Below are 20,283 nucleotides of genomic sequence, written 5' to 3'. Positions count from 1 at the left end.
TGACAATATTCATTTACAATACCGTGGTCTACAGTATCGTGTCACATTTGTAACTACAGTTCATATGTATATGACAACCGAGACTCGTATCATCGTAATTGATTTTTCGGTTCTATTTTAATTATAGTCTTCAAAATCAAGAATCCTTGAATATAGAACTTGCCTCACTTTTCAACTTCATATTTGTGTTGATATCATAGCAGTAATTAATAAGCTAGAAATGATATTGTAATAATAATTAGCGAAGTGAGGGTACGACTTCGGCGCAGTGTGCGCATGCGCGTACGTTCCAATATGGCGGACAGCGAAGAATAGTTTATACCTCCACATTTACCAGTAATATGTAGCAAATATTTTGTCATGTCGTTGTAACACGTACATCTGTATTTTCTTGTAATAGTTTGTCATTTTTTAATAAATCTGTAATAATCATATAACAGTATAAAACCTCTAAATATAGTAAAAGAAATCCTCTCAAAGTTTAAGCTAAAAAATTGAAACTTGTTTAAAGCAAAAATCTGAGTATACAAAGAAATAAAAATGTCACTAATTCAGCCCTAAATTAAATATCAGTTTCTTAATTAAAGAAATGAAACGAAATAACCTTGTATTAAACGCAAACGATCACAGCATTGAAAATCCATCGTAATCCGTGGACTACTAATCTTGAGTACACGATTAAACGGCACAGTTAACGGCTAATTAATCTGGAGGATTAATTAGTCATCCAATTAGCCGTGTCGGTGTTGCAGATAGAACGACGGCAAGTATCGGTATAGGATGTTTGACGTCTTAATTACTGGGAAAGATTGTTGTTTGCGAAAGAACGATGTCGTGTAGTAACCGAGAACACCAGCTGCGTTTAACGCTGCCGTTTACTCGATAATACGACAGGCTTCTCGTTATAATTAATCGAGGCGAGTGATTAATTCAATTTCTCGCGGTGGCGATAACGATTTTCGAAACGGGTGAACGCAGTGGATTCTGGGTAATTGTTAGATGATGCTGCGTACAGAGTTTGATACAACTTTTATTATATTTTTTTGGGTTTCTTTGAAAATTTAGGGAAATTTCATTTAGGCAATTTTTATTTATTTTATTTATTATTTTATTTATTATTTGGCTTATCTAAATTTATCTAAGTGTTATTCTATTTATTTTTTAATTCACTCAAGTTTTATTAAATTCGTTTTAATATTTATTTAAATATTATTTAGTTCATTTTAAAATTCCTTCAGATATTGTTAATTTTATTTTATTTAAATTTTATTATTTTAATACCAATTTTATTTTAATATTTACTTGTTATTAAGTTTGTTATAAAATTTATTTAGATGATGTCAAGGTTATAGATTTATCTCAATATATTTTGCAGTTTAGTTTAAAATTTATTTTAACAATTTTCTTAATTACATATTTAATTCAATTTTTTGTTACTCAAGGCAGTATTTATGACTCCAAAAAATGCCTACAATCCAAAATATCCAAAATGACTGCAAATAGCAAAAGCAAAATAAGAATCTCAAGTACCAAACGCCTAAAAATTCTAACCTCCAAACATAACCTCTACCAATTTCCTCGAAGTAAACGCCTATTACCTGAAACCATGAATCGCCTAAGAGCCAGCAGCCATAATTTAACTAACAAGAAAAAGTAACAATATAGATCGTATCGTAAACAGGCGCAATCTAACAATCAGCAACACCCATTGCATAAACCAATTTGTCATAACTTGTAAGGTAACTCCGGCTCGCCATTTCCGTTCAACCCCGGCGTTTTCCATGGCGTTTACGAGAAACGTCGCCATAAAGCGTGTCATTTTTCCGGCGGGTCGATAACGACCGAATATCGCGTAGTGCCGTAACTTTTGATAGACGACGTTACGTTTCTATGATAATTAACTGCAAAGATATCGACGGACGGCTAAACGTCGAACACGACTGCGGAACGCTCCCTTTTACACTCTCAGCGATTAAATTGTCGTAGATCGTCTGTGTAATTGGCCGGCGAGCTGAATCGTTTGAATCGATTTGCATCGATAATATCGATGTAAATGCCGGTTTTTTATCGGTGCCGTTCCGTGGCGGTTGATTAAACAACCAGTCGATGCACGATCGTGTCGATATATCAACCGGTGGACTTTCACTGGAACATTGATTTCCTTTGCATGGCGAGTCCACATTGAAACGTCGCCCCGTGAAATTTGCAGCCTTGCCCTGTTATCTCTGAAAAGGATCGATGTAATTTATACAGCGAAATGCATCGATACACGTGGATACGTCAGTTTCCATACGTAATTACACCCGTTTCTCGTTTTATAAGACCACGCGATTTTTTCCGCATGCGTTTCGCCTCCTTGTGCAGGACGCTTAAATTAAATTAAGTATTCAGATTTATGTTTACTTAGATTCGAATACGCGAACGTTTCGATAGTGCCTTAATTGATTTCCTAGTTGAGTTACGTACGGTTTTACGAGAATTCGTGGATAAAGCGGATATTGGAGGCTGGAATTTTTTAGGATATAGGTAAATTATTGAGGATAGATGAGATTGCGATTGGGGAGTGTTGAAGTGGATAAGTATAATTGCAGATGGAGCGATAGATACGTTAATTGAATTTAGTTCTGAGAACTGTTTTCTTAATTTGCTGTTCGAAGCGATAGGAATATTTTAAATGTTAATTTGGAGACTTCGCAAGATTTGGGAAATTTGGGGGATTCAGGAGATTAAGTGGTTACAGATTTTCAAATTTGGGAAATTTGAAAGATTGAAAAATTTTAGGAAATTCAAGATTTGGAATTTAGAAGTTTGAGAAAGTTTTGAAATTTTGGAATCTGGAGAATCTAGGGATCTTAGAAATTCTAGGGAATTTAGGAAATCTAGGAAACCTGGGAAATTTAAGGAATTTAGGGAATCTAGGGAATTTAGAGAATCTAAGGCATCTAGGAAATTTAGAGAATCTAAGGAATCATGGGAATCTAGGAAATCTAAGGAATTTAGAGAATCTAAGGAATTATGGGAATCTGGGGAATTTAGAGAATCTAAGGAATCATGGGAATCTAGGGAATCCAGGAAATTTAAAGAATCTAAGGAATTATGGGAATCTAGGAAATTTAGAGAATCTAAGGAATTATGGAAATCTAGAGAATTTAAAAAATCTAAGAAATCCAGGAAATCTTAAGAATCTAGAGAATCTAAGAAATCTAGAGAATTTAAGGAATCTAAGGAATTTAGGGAATTTAAGGAATTTAAGGAATTTAAGGAATTTAAGAAATCCAGGAAATCTTAAGAATCTAGAGAATCTAAGAAATCTAGAGAATTTAAGGAATCTAAGGAATTTAGGGAATTTAAGGAATTTAAGGAATCTAAGAAATCTAAGAAATCTAGGAAATCTAGGAAATCTAGGAAATCTAGGAAATCTAAGAAATCTAAGAAATCTAAGAAATCTAAGAATACTAAGAATTCTAAGAATTCTAAGACGTCTAAGAAATCTAGGGAATATAAGAAATCTAGAGAATTTAGAGAATCTAGGAAATGTAGGGAATTTATTTGATCTAGAGAATCTGGGGAATTTAAGGAATTTAAAAAATCCATGAAATGGGTATTCTATAGGTAACCTATAGAACCCTAGGTTCTTTTTCTATATTTTATAGATTTCATGGATTTTTTAAATTCCTTAAATTCCCCAGATTCTCTAGAATTTTGGAGAATTTAAGGTCTAGGAAAAAAGAATCTAGGGAATTTAGAGAATCTAGGAAATGTAATAGAATCTAGGGAATTCAGAGGATCTAGATATAGGATACAAATCAATTCATAAATAATATAATTAATATATACCTCATGAAAATTTAAGCACCACACGTGACAACTAAAGTGTTAACTATATACGCATACAAACACCACCGTTCAAAAAGTTAAAAATTGACCAAAACAGAAGAAAAACGTCCGCGAAAGAACACGAGAAGAGGAGAAAAAGGTGCATCTAAACGGTGATATAATTTTGTGATTTAGAGGCACGTGACACCGTCGTCACGTGGACGTCGGAGCGACGATTAAAAGCTCGTTAGGTCGGACGCGCACCAGGCATTCCTGATGGTGTCCGCGTGAGATTTAAGGCCCGTCCACATGGTAGGTCCCTAAGGTAGGACGCTAAGGTTCAGATAGGATCAGGCCGCTACATCCTACAGGATTGTGGCGAGCCAGCCTCGGCCACGGTATCTAATCTGGCCACTTTCGGAGCCGCGGGTAGCCGTGTTTTGCCCGGGGATCGTGTTAAGGGGATTTACATTCATTTCGATCCTAATAACCCGATCCCTCGGATCCCGATTTGGAACACGATATCCGTCCTCCCCGTCTACGTATACCCGCCCTTTACTTTTCTTTTCTGTCTTTCGCCGGCTTGCCTCCTCTAATCCTTTCCATTTCAACCTACTCCTTCTTCTGCTTTCCTGGCTGCGCCGCGAGCTTTTAACCTCTTAGGCACGGATGAACTTTACTCTGTAGTGTTACGCAGCTGATATTCGTCGAGTTAGCTACTTCATACATTCGAGAATGGAATAATTAGTTTATAGTTACAACAGTTCGAAAATTCACGTGATACGTGTCTTGAACAGTGAAATATTATTTGGTATTCGGGAATTAAGAAATTTTGGAATTGGGAAATTAGGAAATTAGAAAATTTTGGTATTAGGGAATTTTGAAATTGGGAAATTTGGGAATTGGGAAGTTAGGGAATTGGGAAATTAGGGAATTGAGGAACTAGGGAATTGGGAAATTAGGGAACTGGGAAATTAGAGAATTAGGAAATTAGGGAATTAGGGAATTAGGGAGTTGGGAAATTAGGGAGTGGGGACATTAGGGAGTAGGGAAATTAAGGGATTGGGGACATTAGGGAGTAGGGAAATTAAGGGATTGGGAAATTAAGCAACTAGGAAATTAGAGAGTTGGGAAATTAGGGAATTAGGAAATTAAGGAATTGGAGAATTTTGTAATTGAGAAATTAGGGAATTAAGAAATTAATGAGATGGGAAATTAGGGGATTGGGTAATTAAGGAACTGGGAAATTAGAGAGTTGGGAAATTAGGGAATTAGGAAATTAAGGAATTGGAGAATTTTGTAATTGAGAAATTAGGGAATTGAGAAATTAATGAGATGGGAAATTAGGGGATTGGGAAATTAAGGAACTGGGAAATTAGAGAGTTGGGAAATTAGGGAATTAAGGAATTGGAGAATTTTGTAATTGGGAAATTAATGAGTTGGGAAATTAGGGAATTGGGAAATTAGGGAACTTGGAAATTAGAGAATTGGAAAATTAGGAAATTAGGAAATTGAGAAATTGGGAAATTGGGAAATTGGGAAATTAGGAAATTGGGAAATTAGGAAATTGGGAAATTAGGAAATTGGGAAATGTCAAAATGGGGAAATGGGGAAATTGAGAAGTTAGAAAATTGGGAAATTTGGAAATTGTTACATTGGGAAATTAGGGAGTTGGGAAATTAGGGAGTTGGGAAATTAGGGGATTGGGAAATTAGGGAATTAGGAAATTAAGGAATTGGAGAATTTTGAAATTGGGAAATTATAGAATTGGGAAATTAGAGAGTTGAGAAATTAAGGAATTAGGAAATTTGGGAAATTTGATAATTTTGAAAAATTTGAAGATCTTGGAGAATTTGAGAAATTTCAGAATTTTCAGAAACTTGAGAAACTTGAAGAATTTGAGAAATTTGAGTATTTTGATAATCTTGAAAAATTTGAGAATTTTTAGAAACTTAAAAATTTAGAAAATTTGAAAATTTTGAGAAACTTAATAATTTGAGAAATTTGAAAAATTTGTGAATTTTTAGAATTTTGAAAAACTTGAAAAGTTTGAGAAATTTGAGAATCTTGAGAATTTTTATAAATTTATGAAATTTAAAAAATTTGTGAATTTTAAGAAATTTAATAACATTATCAAATTTTCCAGCTTTCATATTCGACCCCCATAATCAAGGATATCATCCCCCTCTCTACATCCACCTTTATCCAAAGAAATACATACTACATTGCAAAATATCCAAAGTTCAAAAAAATACAACAACATAAACTATTCCCTAAAAATAAAAATAGAAACAATATACAGAAATAATTCTTTCCTGTTTAATCTGAATACTGTAGTAATATTTGCGCTCGGTACCCTCCGACCTTTACCCTGAGCAGTGCCGTTACGTGTGTCAATAATATTCTTTGGCTTTCATCGGCGGAATGCGAAAAATGTTCTGTCTTTAATGGTGTTCCTGTGTCCGGCTGTTTCTGTTTTATTGCTTTCCCGGACCTGTTCCTTGTCTATTTGGAATAGAATATTCCAGCAACGAGTAGTTGCTCTCTCGAAGTGTATTCCACTTCACGACAATTTCTCGACGCTTTTGTTTCTTCACTTCTCGCCTCTTTCACCGTGGTGAAAATATTTCGAGGAGGATGCGCAGTACTTACTCGACAAACGAAGCAAAAGACTTGTATTTATCGACGACGAAGTCGAAGACCAGTGAAACGCTGGAGACGTTTCTAGAATACTTGAGGTAATTGGAGAGTTCCGTTGACAATTAATGGACTTGAATAATGACACTGCTCTTTCCGCTGACAGAGCTGTGGAAGTTTTGCATTTATCGTCCGGTGAAACGGGGTAAAATGATGGGTTATATATTTTCATGTTATTGGTGTAATTTGTCGTTTCATGAAAAATAGGTGGATAGACGAGGTGAATGGGTAATTGATGTCCTTAAAAAAATTCAGGAATTTCTAGGTTTTTAAGATTTTTAAGACTTTCAAGACTTTCATCACTTTTAAGGTTTTCTATTCTTATTAAACTTTCAAGATTCTCAAAATTTTCTGTACTTTTAAGACTTTCAAGAACTTCAAGAATTTCAAGAGTTTTAAGACTTTTAAGATTTTTTGGACTTTCTAGAGTTTCAAGACTTTCAAGATTTTTTACACTTTCAAGAATTTCAAGAGTTTCAAGACTTTTAAGATTTTCTAGACTTTCAAGACTTTCTAGAGTTTTTAAACCTTCAAGACTTTCAAGAATTTCAAGAGTTTCGAGACTTTCAAGACTTTCAAGAGTTTCAAGACTTTTAATGCTTTTTAGATTTTTTAGACTTTCAAGACTTTCAAGAATTTCAAGAGTTTCAAGACTTTCAAAACTTTCAGAATTTTCAAGAATTCAAGACATTCAAAACTTTCAAGAATTCAAAGCTTTCAAAACTTTCAAGAATACAACATAATATCTGAGTTGGAAATTAAAAAAATTGGAAGTAGAAAATTTTTGGAATAAAATAATTTTCAAGCTTATTTATGTGTGTTCGCGTTGGATCACCATACGTTACTATATCTGTACGACAGATAGCTACAAGCTTGATTTTTACGCGTTAAATAATCGCACGTTAGACATCACACGTATAGATTAGATACCCGCTCGTTAAGTAACCGTGCGTTAAATATCCTCACGTTACATAGTTAAATGTCAGATAAACCCTAATAGACATGCCTACGTTTTAAATAATCAGCCATTTATATTACTACACGTTGATATACATATAGTTTAAATAGCTACATGCTTGTATTATCATACGTTGATACACACATGAATTAGATAACCGCTCACTAAGTAACCGTGCTTTAAATATCCTCACGTTACATAACTAATTGTTAGACGTGTCTTATTGATATATTTGTGTGTTAAATAGTCATCCAGTGATATTACTACACATTCTTATACATATAGCCACGTATTAATATTATCACATGTAGATACACACATGGATTAGATAGCCGCTCGCTAAGTAACCATCCGTTAAATATGCTCACATTACATAACCCAACATTAATCAGGTCCTCATTAATACACCTCTGATTTATACATTCATTTTGATATATCTAAGCACTAACCCAACAGCAGAATAATTAATAACACATCATCATACATAGACCACTAGTTTATACCCACTTTAATATACCTAAAACATTGACCCAACAGAAACAGACGATATGGAAGAAATAGAAAAATAATTAAAACTATTACTTTACACAAACATACATACACTTACACATACATACATACATACACAAACAATTCCATTGAAATAAAGAGTACGTACTGATAAGTTAGACAGTAAACTACCGATATACCCAGTGTCGAAAAATGTGACTCGCCCCGATCAGTCCATGGATATCGTTGAAGGGTATCCCGTACACGTGGTTATTCGAAGCGGATGTTGCCCGGCGAGAAATAAATGAAAAGGGGCGTCGAGCAAGAAGGAAGCTGCGAGATTGAGTGCCGAGGCAGTGGAAGCGACGAGGCGTGCATTGATCGCGGTGGACGAGGCTTCATCACCCGTGGTCGCCTTCGTGGATCCTGTCGACGACGGGCGTGATGTGCCCCGGGGCCAAAACAACACGCCCCTGTTCATCTCCCTTCACGTCGATCCACCAGGTTGGCCAACTATACGCGTTTCTTCGCGTTGTTGGCCACGATGCCACGCCGCGGTAATCCGTTCCCACAGACAAAAGGGCCTCGCGGTCCGTCGGCTTCGATCTTCTTTACAGCACCTCGACTCGAGTCCCCGTGATCGTGTCCACCGTGCAGGTATGTAATAAGGATGTAACCCGAGCTCCCCGGGATACACGGGGATACGATCGGTTCAACCGAGACGGGTTCGAGGCTGATCGGACGACGATCGATCGATCGACCGTTCCAGGAAAACCACTGGCCCACGAAAATAGCCACCTATGGAAATTGGCCGTGGTCTCCTCTCGTGTTTCGCGAGTTTCGAGAACGCATGGATTAGCGGGATCGATGCTGATCGATCACTCGATCTGATCCCGGATTCTGAGGTTTGTGAAATCGTATTCCTTCACGGCCAACCGTAATTGATACCGGAGAAGAGTTTTAACTTGTGCTGGCTTTTGGAAGTGTTGGCGATATAATGGAATTTTTAAGTCTTTAATGCTTAGAAATTCACAAGTCCTAGAGTTTCCAAATTCCCAAAATTACATAATCCCAAAGATCTTAAATCATAAGACTCGTAAGTCCCAAAACTCCCAAGTCCCAAAACTCCCAAGTCCAAAATCTCCCAATTCTCAAAACTCAAATCCAAAATCTCTCAAATCTCAATTCTACCAAATCCCATAACTCCTAAGTCCCGAAATTCCTAAGTCCCAAAACTCCCAAGTCCCAAAACTCCCAAATCCCATAACTCCTAAGTCCCAAAATTCCTAAGTCCCAAAACTCCCAAGTCCCAAAACTCCCAAGTCCCAAAACTCCCAAGTCCCAAAACTCCCAAATCCCATAACTCCTAAGTCCCAAAATTCCTAACTCCCAAGTCCCAAAACTCCCAAGTCCCAAAACTCCCAAGTCCCAAAACTCCCAAGTCCCAAAACTCCCAAGTCCCAAAACTCCCAAGTCCCAAAACTCCCAAATCCCATAACTTCTAAGTCCCGAAATTCCTAAGTCCCAAAACTCCCAAGTCCCAAAACTCCCAAGTCCCAAAATTCCTAAGTCCCAAAACTCCCAAATCCCATAACTCCTAAGTCCCAAAATTCCTAAGTCCCAAAACTCCCAAGTCCCAAAACTCCCAAGTCCCAAAACTCCCAAGTCCCAAAACTCCCAAGTCCCAAAACTCCCAAGTCCCAAAACTCCCAAGTCCCAAAACTCCCAAGTCCCAAAACTTCCAAGTCCCAAAACTCTCAAATTCCAAATCTCCCAAGTCCCAATTTCTTTCTCAATATTCCGCAATCTCGAGATGTTCAGGCATGCAAGGCTGTAACTTGAGCCATGTGACGAAAGTCACAAATTCCATGCGTACCTCGAAATTCGCATTCTACAGGCTTCCAGGAAGTCTGCTCTTTCGGGCGTTATCCTTAACCATTTCCGGCCCCGTGGTTTCACTTCGAAACCACGTTTCCTCAGACATTGCTCTCTTCGAAACCCTAGGACATCGTATCGCAAAAATCATAAGGCCCCAAGAAATCATCGATCCTCAAGCTTCTAATCGTTGTCCACCTCGTCGAATGCTGTTTGCTCGACGTACCAGGTAATCATGCATCGAGCAAATGAATGACCGTGGAACCAGTCAAGGGGGGGCGGAATGGAGATGAAGAAGCGTGAGATAGGGTCGTTCGGCTTCGGGACTCTTCAGTTCTCGCTGGGACCGTCTAGAGAGCTCGACAAACACTCCAACTGGCTCGCGTGAGACTTCTTCAAAACACGGGGCCCCATTGTTGCCGTGTCATCTCTTCGGACCCTGGGCCATTGTACCCTAATGCATGTACACGAGGTACCAATCGTTCCAATCGATCGGCCATTTGCTGAATGCGCGGTAAGAACAATGATGAGGTAAAAGGAAACACGTGAACGTTGGATCTTCAGACGCGATGGGACAAAAGGTATAAATGGTGCAGCAATTTGGGGTTAAACTTGAGTTGACTTCGGTTATATTGCAGTATGGTGTCATTGATGTTCGTTGGGATAACTATAGGTTAGATAGATACGCGTTAGATAACTGCACGGTGATGTACTTGTAGGTTAGATAGTTGTACGTTGATGCGTTTGTGCGCCACATGGACTTATGTTGCATAGTCGCGCGTTAGATAGTAACGTTGGATAGCGACATGTCAGATAGCTACGCGTTAGATAGTCATGCATTAGTAGATTTATGTGTTAAATAATCACACGTTGGTATATCTACACGTTAAATAATTGCACGTTGGTATATCCACGCGTTAGATAACCACTCGTTAGATAGTCACACGTTGGCATATCTACACGTTAAATAATTGCACGTTGTTATATCCACGCGTTAGATAACCACTCGTTAGATATTCACACGTTGGTATATCTACGCGTTGGACAACCACTCGTTAGATATTCACACGTTTGTATATCTACACGTTAAATAATTGCACGTTGGCATATCTACGCGTTAGGTAACCACTCGTTAGATATTCACACGTTTGTATATCTACACGTTAAATAATTGCACGTTGGTATATCTACACGTTGGATAATTACTCATTAGATAGTCCCACGTTGATATATCTACGCGTTAAATAATTCCACGTTGGTATATCTACGCGTTAGATAACCACTCGCTAGATAGCCACGCATCGGTACATCTACGCGTTAAATAATCACGCGTTGGTACATCCACCCGATGGATTACCACGCGCTATATAAACACATGTTAAATAATTACGCGTTAGACATCTATGCGTTGCATCTAACGCTAAGACTCTCCTCATGCGTTGGTATGTCTGCGCTAGATAATCACGCGTTCGATACCCACGCGTTGCCATATCAACGCACTAGATAACGACACATGTATCTATGAATTGCGGAACTACGCGTTATATTATCACGTACTAAGTAACCTCGCATTACATGCTAACAGCCACGCGTTGGTGTATCTATGCGTTAGATCGCCACGCGTTGATATATCTACGCGCTAGATAGCCCCGTAGATATATCTAGACATTAGATCACCAGGTGTATAACACCGCATTAGATCACCTCGGGTTAATGTAATCCATGCGTTGATATACCTACGTGTTGGACTACCACGTTGAGTCACCCCGAGTTGAATTATCAAGCGTTAGGTTACTATGTAGTATGTGTTATATGACCACACATCTACGCGTTATATCACCACATTCTTATACGACCACGTTGGATCACGTTCAATTTTCACACGTTAGATCATCATTGGCACACCTACGTGTCAGATGACCATTACCCTCTATATGGCCATGTGTGGATGTGTCTATGCATTAGATTATTGTAATCTACCTACACGTTATAGTATCAATATTACTTTCACATGATGGTATTAATATTCGTACATGATAGCTCATCAGAGGTAGATGTATATTGGGTCGACAAAAATTCCCTCGTTATATCGCCAAGAATTAAATTAGCACCCAGTCCATACGTACATGGAACAACTCCATACATCAAATCATCACATATCACATCCCTATGTGCTACACCTCCAAATTCTTGAAGATGTACCCTAAGTTCTAGCTTAATTAAAGTATAGTTCTAGCCATAAATTCTAGCAATTCAAAAAAGTGTTCACGTCTACAGTATTCTGTCAGGACTCATTTCCTGTCCAGACTCCTGTTACGCGATCCAAGTAGTTGCGACAGTCGATCAATCACACGAATCGATTGTGCCGTTATGTGCCAATCGAAGTCGTGAGCATTCTTCTGAGCGAACAGTAGTTACGATGTCATTGTCTGAGAATTCGAATTCTCCGGGACGAGCGGTTCGATAAAAAAGGCAAGTGGCGCGGAGGTGTCGAGGGATCCATTTCCATCGGAGCGGAAGTGACTTCCTGGCGGATCAGCTGACGCCTGGGCGTTTCGTATCGGGGCCTAGTGAATGGAATATCGAGAGCAGAGTAGATCGGTGCCTCTCTCTCTCTCTCCCCGAATTCGGGCCCCGGAGGTGGAGGAGGTGACGAACGTTGTCCGGGCGGTGGGGGTACGAGGGAAATCGGAGAAGAAGGGAAGATGAGAGAGGAACGAGCACGCTGAAACAAGAAGAATGGAATAAAAGGTTGGCCTGGCCGCGAAGGTGAAGCTGGAGGAGGAGAAGGACTCGTGAAGAAACCAGCGGGGGCGGGGCTCCGAGTCTAGATGCTGGGATGGAGCCAGGATGGTGAAGGAGCCTTCACCATCTTCGTTCATCTCGGACCCAACCCCCTTTCCCATCGAAAGCTGGCCCATCTTTTGCCTTCTTCTTTTGCTGATTCTTCTACTTGCATACTCGTGTTAGCCTTCTTCTTCGGGTTTATTCGCGACTTTTTTGCTTCGGTGTCTCACCTTTGATCGTGCTCGTTCATTCTTCGCCGAGCGGACGGGTCTGGCTGCGTTTTAACCCTGCCAGGATTGGATTACAGGCGGATCGCATCAGACAGGACGCATATGGTGCGTCGTGATAATTATGACCTATGTTCGATTCTTGAATTTGATAAATGATCTCGTTTGCGTTATTCTTGATGTTCTTGGGTTTAATAAACTGAGATAAAATTGGTGCAACAGAAATTAAACGTGAAATAAGGAAGTTTGAAAGTTTGGAGTCTGAATGAAATGTTGAGGAAGTCTGATTTGAATGTTAAATAAAATTGAATGAAACGTTAAATGAAACTGAATCAACTATTAAATAAGGCTGAATGAAATGTTAAATCAAACTGAATTAAATGTTAAGTGTAATAACTTGCAAGTACAGGACGCACCAGGTGCGTCGCTGGTTTTATGAAACAGTAGACAATTCAAATTTTCTCATTTAACTAAAACAAACTATACTAAAGTCCAAAGACTATTATAAGCTAATAACTTATCAAAGATGAAACATTAAGAATTTAACACATGTCAATGACGCACCTGGTGCGTCGCTGTTTTCATGAAACAGTACAGAAGACGTCAATTCAAATTTTCTCATTTAACTAGAGCAAACTATACTAAAGTCCAAAGACTATTACAACGTAATAACTTATTAAAAATGAAACGTTAAAAATTTAACATACATATGTCCGTGACGCACCAGGTGCGTCGTTGGTTTCATAAAACCGTAAAGAGACGTCAATTCAAATTTTCTCATTTAACTAGAACAAACTATACTAAAATCCAAAAACTATTACAACCCAATAACTTATAAAAAATGATAAATTTAACACATGACGCACCTGGTGCGTCTTCCACTTACATTGCACCGAAAGTACAAATAATTATCAATCTTCTTGATTAATAAACCTTCATTAGCGACATTAAAATCGACAGAATTTCAATTTTTCCCCAAAATCCACATTAAAATAAAAACTTCCCTACACATAAAACAGTGAACAAATAAAGTAAATAACGTTATTAAAATAGAAAATTTCTAAACTAAAGTAATATTCATGAACTAACGGCGATATCGCCATCTCCGAGTGCAGCTAACGGTCCGCGTTGATAACAAAATGGTTTCCAATCCACACGGCGCTACTCGGAAATACGGAATTGAACTTGCTAACTAGGCAGCTGCACAAGAATTAACACGACGTTCGGTGAAACGAGATAAGATAGGATGCATGTAAACCAGGTGTAAGTGATAGACGCTCGATAATTAACGGGTATCGAGGTGAGAGATGAGGCTGAGATAGGGTGTTTCGAGCAGGGGCACATTATCCCTGTCGCATCCAGTCCATCATCCAACGAAACTGGTTTGCTTTTTGCCTTTCATTCGCCTTTCGTAACGTCCAGTGCGCGAGTCGAATTCTTGCTCGACACACCGTGAAAAATTTCCTCTTCGATACACGCTTGCCAGTCATTTACGCTTCACTGACGGTAAATCCTAACATTGTTGTGAATATTATACCCATGTTAACGTCACCGATCAACCGGATATCGATACACGAATTAGGTGGAAGACTAGACCATCTCTTCTATCGTTTCTTGTGGACAAATCTCGAATTTTCGTGAAATTTTGCAGGGAGATCTGATACTGTGGATGATTTTAGGATGAGGTGATCAAAATTGAAGAGCACAAAAGTTGCGTTTAGAGTTGATTCACTGGGCAAATTTAGTTAAAAATTTGGCAAAGTGAAAATTTAAATATTGAGAAATTTGGGGTGTGAAAAATTTGAGTATTTGAAAGTTTGGAAAAGTGAAAACTTGAAAATTTGAAAATTACAAAACCTGGAAAAATTTCACTATCCACAAATGAAATTCGAAAATCCTTGCCTTCAAATCCCAAAAATCCCCAAAACCCCCAAAATTCTAAGAATTCCTAAAATCCCCAAAATTCTAAGAATCCCCAAAATCCCCAATATCTCAAAAATTCCAAAAATCCCCAAAATTCTAAGAATTCCCAAAATCCCCCAAATTTCAAGAATTCCCAAAATCCCAAAAATTCCAAGAATCCCAAGAATCCCAAGAATCCCAAAAATCCCCAAAATCTCAAGAATCCCAAGAATCACAAAAATCTCAAAACCCCCAAAAATCCTTAAAATTCCCAAAATTCCAAGAATACCCAAAATCCCCCAAATTTCAAGAATCTTTCAAGAATCCCCAGAATCCCAAAAATTCCAAAAATCCCAAAAATCCTAAGAACCCCAAGAATCCCAAGAATCCCGAAAATCTCAAAACCCCCAAAAATCCCCAAAATCCCTAAAATCCCAAAAATCCCAAGAATCCCAAGAATCCCAAGAATCCCCAAAATCCCAAGAATCCCTAAATTCCCTAAAAATCCCAAAACTCCCAAACCACTAAATCCCCACCTAAAATCCGAATAGCAGAAATCCAGAATTCCACATTAAAAGTCAATTACCGCATTCCATCCTCCATTCGACCAAAAAGCATTCCAGCACCCACTGAACAAAACCCTAGGGGTTGTTTTTCTGCTTGTCTTACGTTTTTCGATCGTTTCTCATGAGCGCCGTCCAAGGCTCGCGATTCGTTTCGAGGATATTTCGCGCTGTTCTTTGTGATCGGCCTTTTTTTCATCCCCGTGTGTCTGGCCTCCCTTCAGCCCTCGGTGCAGCTAATGGATTACAGTCCCGGCCATTTTTCACTCGAAATGGATTTTCATAAGGCCCGACATTCTCGGCTTTGGCTGACCGCGTGCATTCTCTGTTCCACTCTATCTGCACTCCGCCAAAATGTTTGTAAATAGATGTAAAGTCTGGGAGGGGCTCAGGGGATTCCCTGCTGGGTGAACAAGGCACCCCATCGTGCACCACGGCCGGTACATTTCTCGGCCTCTTCACCATTCTTCCCTCCCTTTATACCAGAAACTGCATCGGCCACCTTTTGTGTTTCTTCCACCTTCTTCTTCTTCTTTCTTCTACTCCCACTCGTACTCTTGCTGCTTCTTCTTCTTCTTCTTCTTCTTCTTTATTATTAGTCATCTTGATCTCTCGAATTGTTTCCTCGCGAACGACTTGTAGCTTGTGATATTGGTTTTTACGTTGCTGTGATTATGGTTGATGGGAACTTTTTTTGTGTTTTATAGGGTAAATTAGTTTTTATGTTACTAGATTTGTAGGATTTGTGTACGGATTACGGTTTCACTAAATTTCTAGATTTTTAGTTTCTCAGATTTCTGGTATTATTTCTGGGACATCCCTAAATTTTTGAGTTCCAAAACTCATATGTTTCTAGATTTCTAAATAGCTGGATTTCTGGGTCCTATATCTTTAGGTTCCTAGATTTTTATAGTCTTAAATACCTAGATATGTAGATTTCTAGGGTCCCTAGCTGGTTAAACTTCCGGAACCTTGGATTTGTAGGTCTAAAATCCTAGATCCCTAGATTTGTATATTTCTAGATACCTAAATTTCTAGTTTTCTAGATTCCTAGATCTCTAGATTCCCAAATCCCTAGATTTCTAGATTGCTAAATCCCCAGATTTGTAGATTGCTAAATTCTTAAATTCTTAAATTCCTAAATTCCTAAATCCCCAGATTCCCAAATCCCTAGATTTCTAGATTGCTAAATCCCCAGATTTGTAGATTGCTAAATTCTTAAATTCTTAAATTCCTAAATTCCTAAATCCCCAGATTCCCAAATCCCTAGATTTCTAGATTGCTAAATCCCTAGATTTCCAAACGCCTACATTTCTAGATTGCTAAATTTTTAAATTCCAAAATTCCATAATTCCAAAATTTCAAAGTTCCAAAATCCCTAAATTCTATAATTTCTATATTTCTAAATTCCCATATTTCAAGTTTTCTAAATCCCTAGATCTCCAAATCCTTAAATCCTTACAACCTTAAATCTCTATATTTTCATATTTCTAGGGTCCCTAGATTGTTAGATTTCCAGGTCCCTAAATTATAAAATAACTAGGTCTTATATTAGATTTTTATATCCTAGATCTTGAAGTAAACTATAGTAACCTATAATGAACTATATAGATTTAGTTAGAGATGACCAGAAACGGCACCAAACTATAGTAAACTATAGTAATCTCTAATGTACTATACATATTGATTTGGTTAATGATATATGACCAGAAACGACACGAAACTAGTATAGTAAATTATAGTGATCTATAATGAACTATATAGATCTAGTTAGAGATGTACAACCAGAAACAGTACCAAACTATAGTAAACCATAGTAATCTATAATAAACTATATAGATCTAGTTAGAGTATAACCAGAAACAGTACCAAACTATAGTACACCCTAGTAATCTACAATAAACTAAAAATCTATAATACATAGATTCAGTTAGAGACGTATAACCAGAAACGTCACGAAGTCCATCGTCGAATTTGAATCCGTGGTTCCACATGAACGGCGGCTTAAGGGTTTCGACATCGGGCACGAAAATGAAACGGGCCATACAATAGCACGAATTTGCAGCTCTCCTTGCAGCAATTAGCCCCTATTGAGGTGTGCACGACAGCTCTTTGGGACCGGTCCCGCCTTCTTCGCCCCTGTGCCCTCTTGCGGGCACGCCACGTGCACGCGATCGCCACAAGCACAAGCGGATCGCACCGCACGCCCATCGTCTGTCGGATGAATTCCCATTAAGGTACGCGGGTCCGCCTCTCAATGAAAACGACCAGGCTGCCCTCGACTTTGTAAACCACGGTGTCACGATATCGCCCGTTCAATAGCCGCCCTTAATTCCGTTGCATTTCCTCGCCCGCCATTTTAGACCGCGAAACAAGATTATGCGGGACACATAACCTCCTTATCGAGTTACGCTTCAAATCTTATAGTTGGAATATTTAATGATATCTTAGGATGTTTTCAATTTCTTGTTGATATTAAATTGGGGAGACTTGCAGAAGTTGTCTTGTTTAGATATTTAATGAATTTTGTGAAAATTAAACTATTCCATTCAAATGAAGGTTAATCGATTAAAGATGGCGGCACAAGTATTCATTCGATTACGAAGTTCAGAGCTGAAGTTGTCCTCTGAAAATCCTTTACTTATATAAATGTGACTTGTTTAATAACATTAATTTAGTCAAATGTTAAAATAAATAATACAATGCCTTAAGTTTAAAGGCGTTAAACTTTTCCATCAACAAAATCCAACAAAATCCCCTTCAAAGAAAGGGACGCAGCTACCATATGTTAGAATGACGAACGTATTTCCGTACAATCGCACGATCATCGTCGCATAATCGATATGTGGGGTTGTTATTATGATCGAATGCCCAGGGGTGTGATTTGTCAGCGTCGGTGAATCGCAATTTCACAGTCGCACCCCGAAGGACAGGAATTAACTTGGTTCCCAGCGTTATCCACGATTTCCATTGAATTCGCAGAGGAGCTGGTCGTGGCACGATCCCGCGTAAATTTGCATAACGAAGAGGTGCACAGGGCAAACACAATGTGTTTTCATACCGATGATTTATCGCTTCCGACGAAAGCGCGTGTTTGAACGTCTCTTAATAATTTGCACTGCCAACACGACACGGTCTGTGCGTTCGTGTCGCAGTGTACTGTCAAATAGACAGGGTTCAAATATCTCTTGAATAGAAATGGAGGATCATTGATTCGTATGGATGCGAGTTATTGTAAATATAGAAAGTTAAATCTATTAACGTTTAATGTAGTACTCCACTAATTATTATTAAAATATTAAAGGGAGATTAGGAGTTGAGGGATATGGGACAAGCAGTGCTTTAGGCATAGATTAATATGCCATTGTGTTAATTAGTATGCTGATATGATTAGAATGTAACACTCTATATGAGTATGAAGGTTATAGTACAAATATTAGTAAGTTTTCTAAGTATTCTATGCATGTATTCTATATAGTATGCACATACTATGTCTTCTAGGGTTACAAGACTATACAAGGTATCTTACAACTAGTGTAGGGACCTAGGGTGATAGAGCACGTAATTCTGAACAAGATTTCCCTTTACAAAAATTTGATTTGAAGCTTCGTTTTTGAGTTATTAAGGAAAAACACGGACCAATCAGAGCGCGAGGATGACGCGCGCTCAGCCACTAGGATCGAAGCTATCTCGCGCCTGCGCACGCCCTCGCGCTCTGATTGGTCCGTGTTTTTCCTTAATAATTCAAAAACGAGGCTTCAAATCAAATTTTTGCAAAGGGAAATTTTATTCGGAATCACGTCAGCTACCTCCCAGTTCAGGGACCTACACTAATTGTGAAATACCGTGTATACTATTATGTTAATTATTATACTGATGTGATACTAATGTAACGTATGAGCATTAGGGTTATAGTACGAAAGTATACTAGGTATTATATGTATGTACTGTATCTTTCAGGGTTACAAGACTATAATAATACGTATTCTCTGTAAATATATTAATTCTATGAATATATTAATATATTATTATACCAGTATGTATAGATTTCAATATATCTCCATCCTAAATCTCTAAACTCTCAAGCTTCAAATCCCCAGATCCCCACATTCAAAGCACACAAATCACCCAAAAACATCAACAATCATAAAAATTAATTTCCTCAAAATACAGAACACAATTGAACCCGAAAAGTCTCATATCTCCACTCCCAATCTCTCGACCCAGTGATCGACAGATTACCAAGTACAAAAGTTCAATCCCCTAAATAAAGGAATTGCAAAGCTTCTCAAAGAAGCCGAGTTAATCCCCCTGGACTTTCGCATCGTTGAAATTGGCTTCTTCCGGGCGTTCCGTCGTGAATAAAGCGCCGTAGCCCTTCGGGACTCGACTTGAACAGGGGTCAGAATGGACAGCGAGGGGACAATGGGCCGGAACTGGTCAATGGGGTAGCCGGTGTTGGGCTTCTCGCGTCCTCGATACGCTGCGTTCCGGATTAAACGGGGTTTACACGGATCCGTGTTGCTTCCCGTCGCGCGATGTCACAGTATCCTGTTCCCGTGCACGTTTTTCCCTCTATTGGCCGTTGTTCGGTATCGTCCAGGTAGACAGGGAAAAAGAAGGCGCGAGAGCGACAGAGCCGTGACCGAATACTCGACACCGGTCGTGTTTATACTCCTGTTTGCCTCCTGATTCGCCACGGGCTCGACCCTTCAAAATCCCCTGAAAAGTCCTCCTGACCGGTCAAAACACGCATTCGTTACCCAAAGACTCGGACACGATCCCTTTTTCCGGCCGCGTGAAATCGACGGATTCCACCAAATCGCGTTAAGCGGAACTTCGAGGAAAAGCGATGAAAAGACACCGCGAGTTTTCGGGAAAAGAAAGATTGCTTGTTTGGGGTGACTCGACGGGTTTAAGTTTGTTTGGATTGGGGGTGAATTGTTTGGGTATGCATTGGGTGTAATCG

The 20,283-nt window shown here is 38.7% G+C and overlaps 1 protein-coding gene across 2 annotated transcripts in view; it reads left to right on the top strand.

Moving 5' to 3' along the window:
- Positions 1-20,283, top strand: part of hh (hedgehog signaling protein) — an 87,749-nt gene that overhangs the window by 61,833 nt on the left and 5,633 nt on the right. The window lies entirely within an intron of this gene.

Source organism: Megachile rotundata, chromosome 13 (genome assembly GCF_050947335.1).
Source record: "Megachile rotundata isolate GNS110a chromosome 13, iyMegRotu1, whole genome shotgun sequence".
NCBI classification, from domain to species: Eukaryota; Metazoa; Arthropoda; class Insecta; order Hymenoptera; family Megachilidae; genus Megachile; species Megachile rotundata.
Note: the sequence above shows the minus strand (reverse complement) of the source record. Positions and strands in the feature narration are given on the sequence as shown.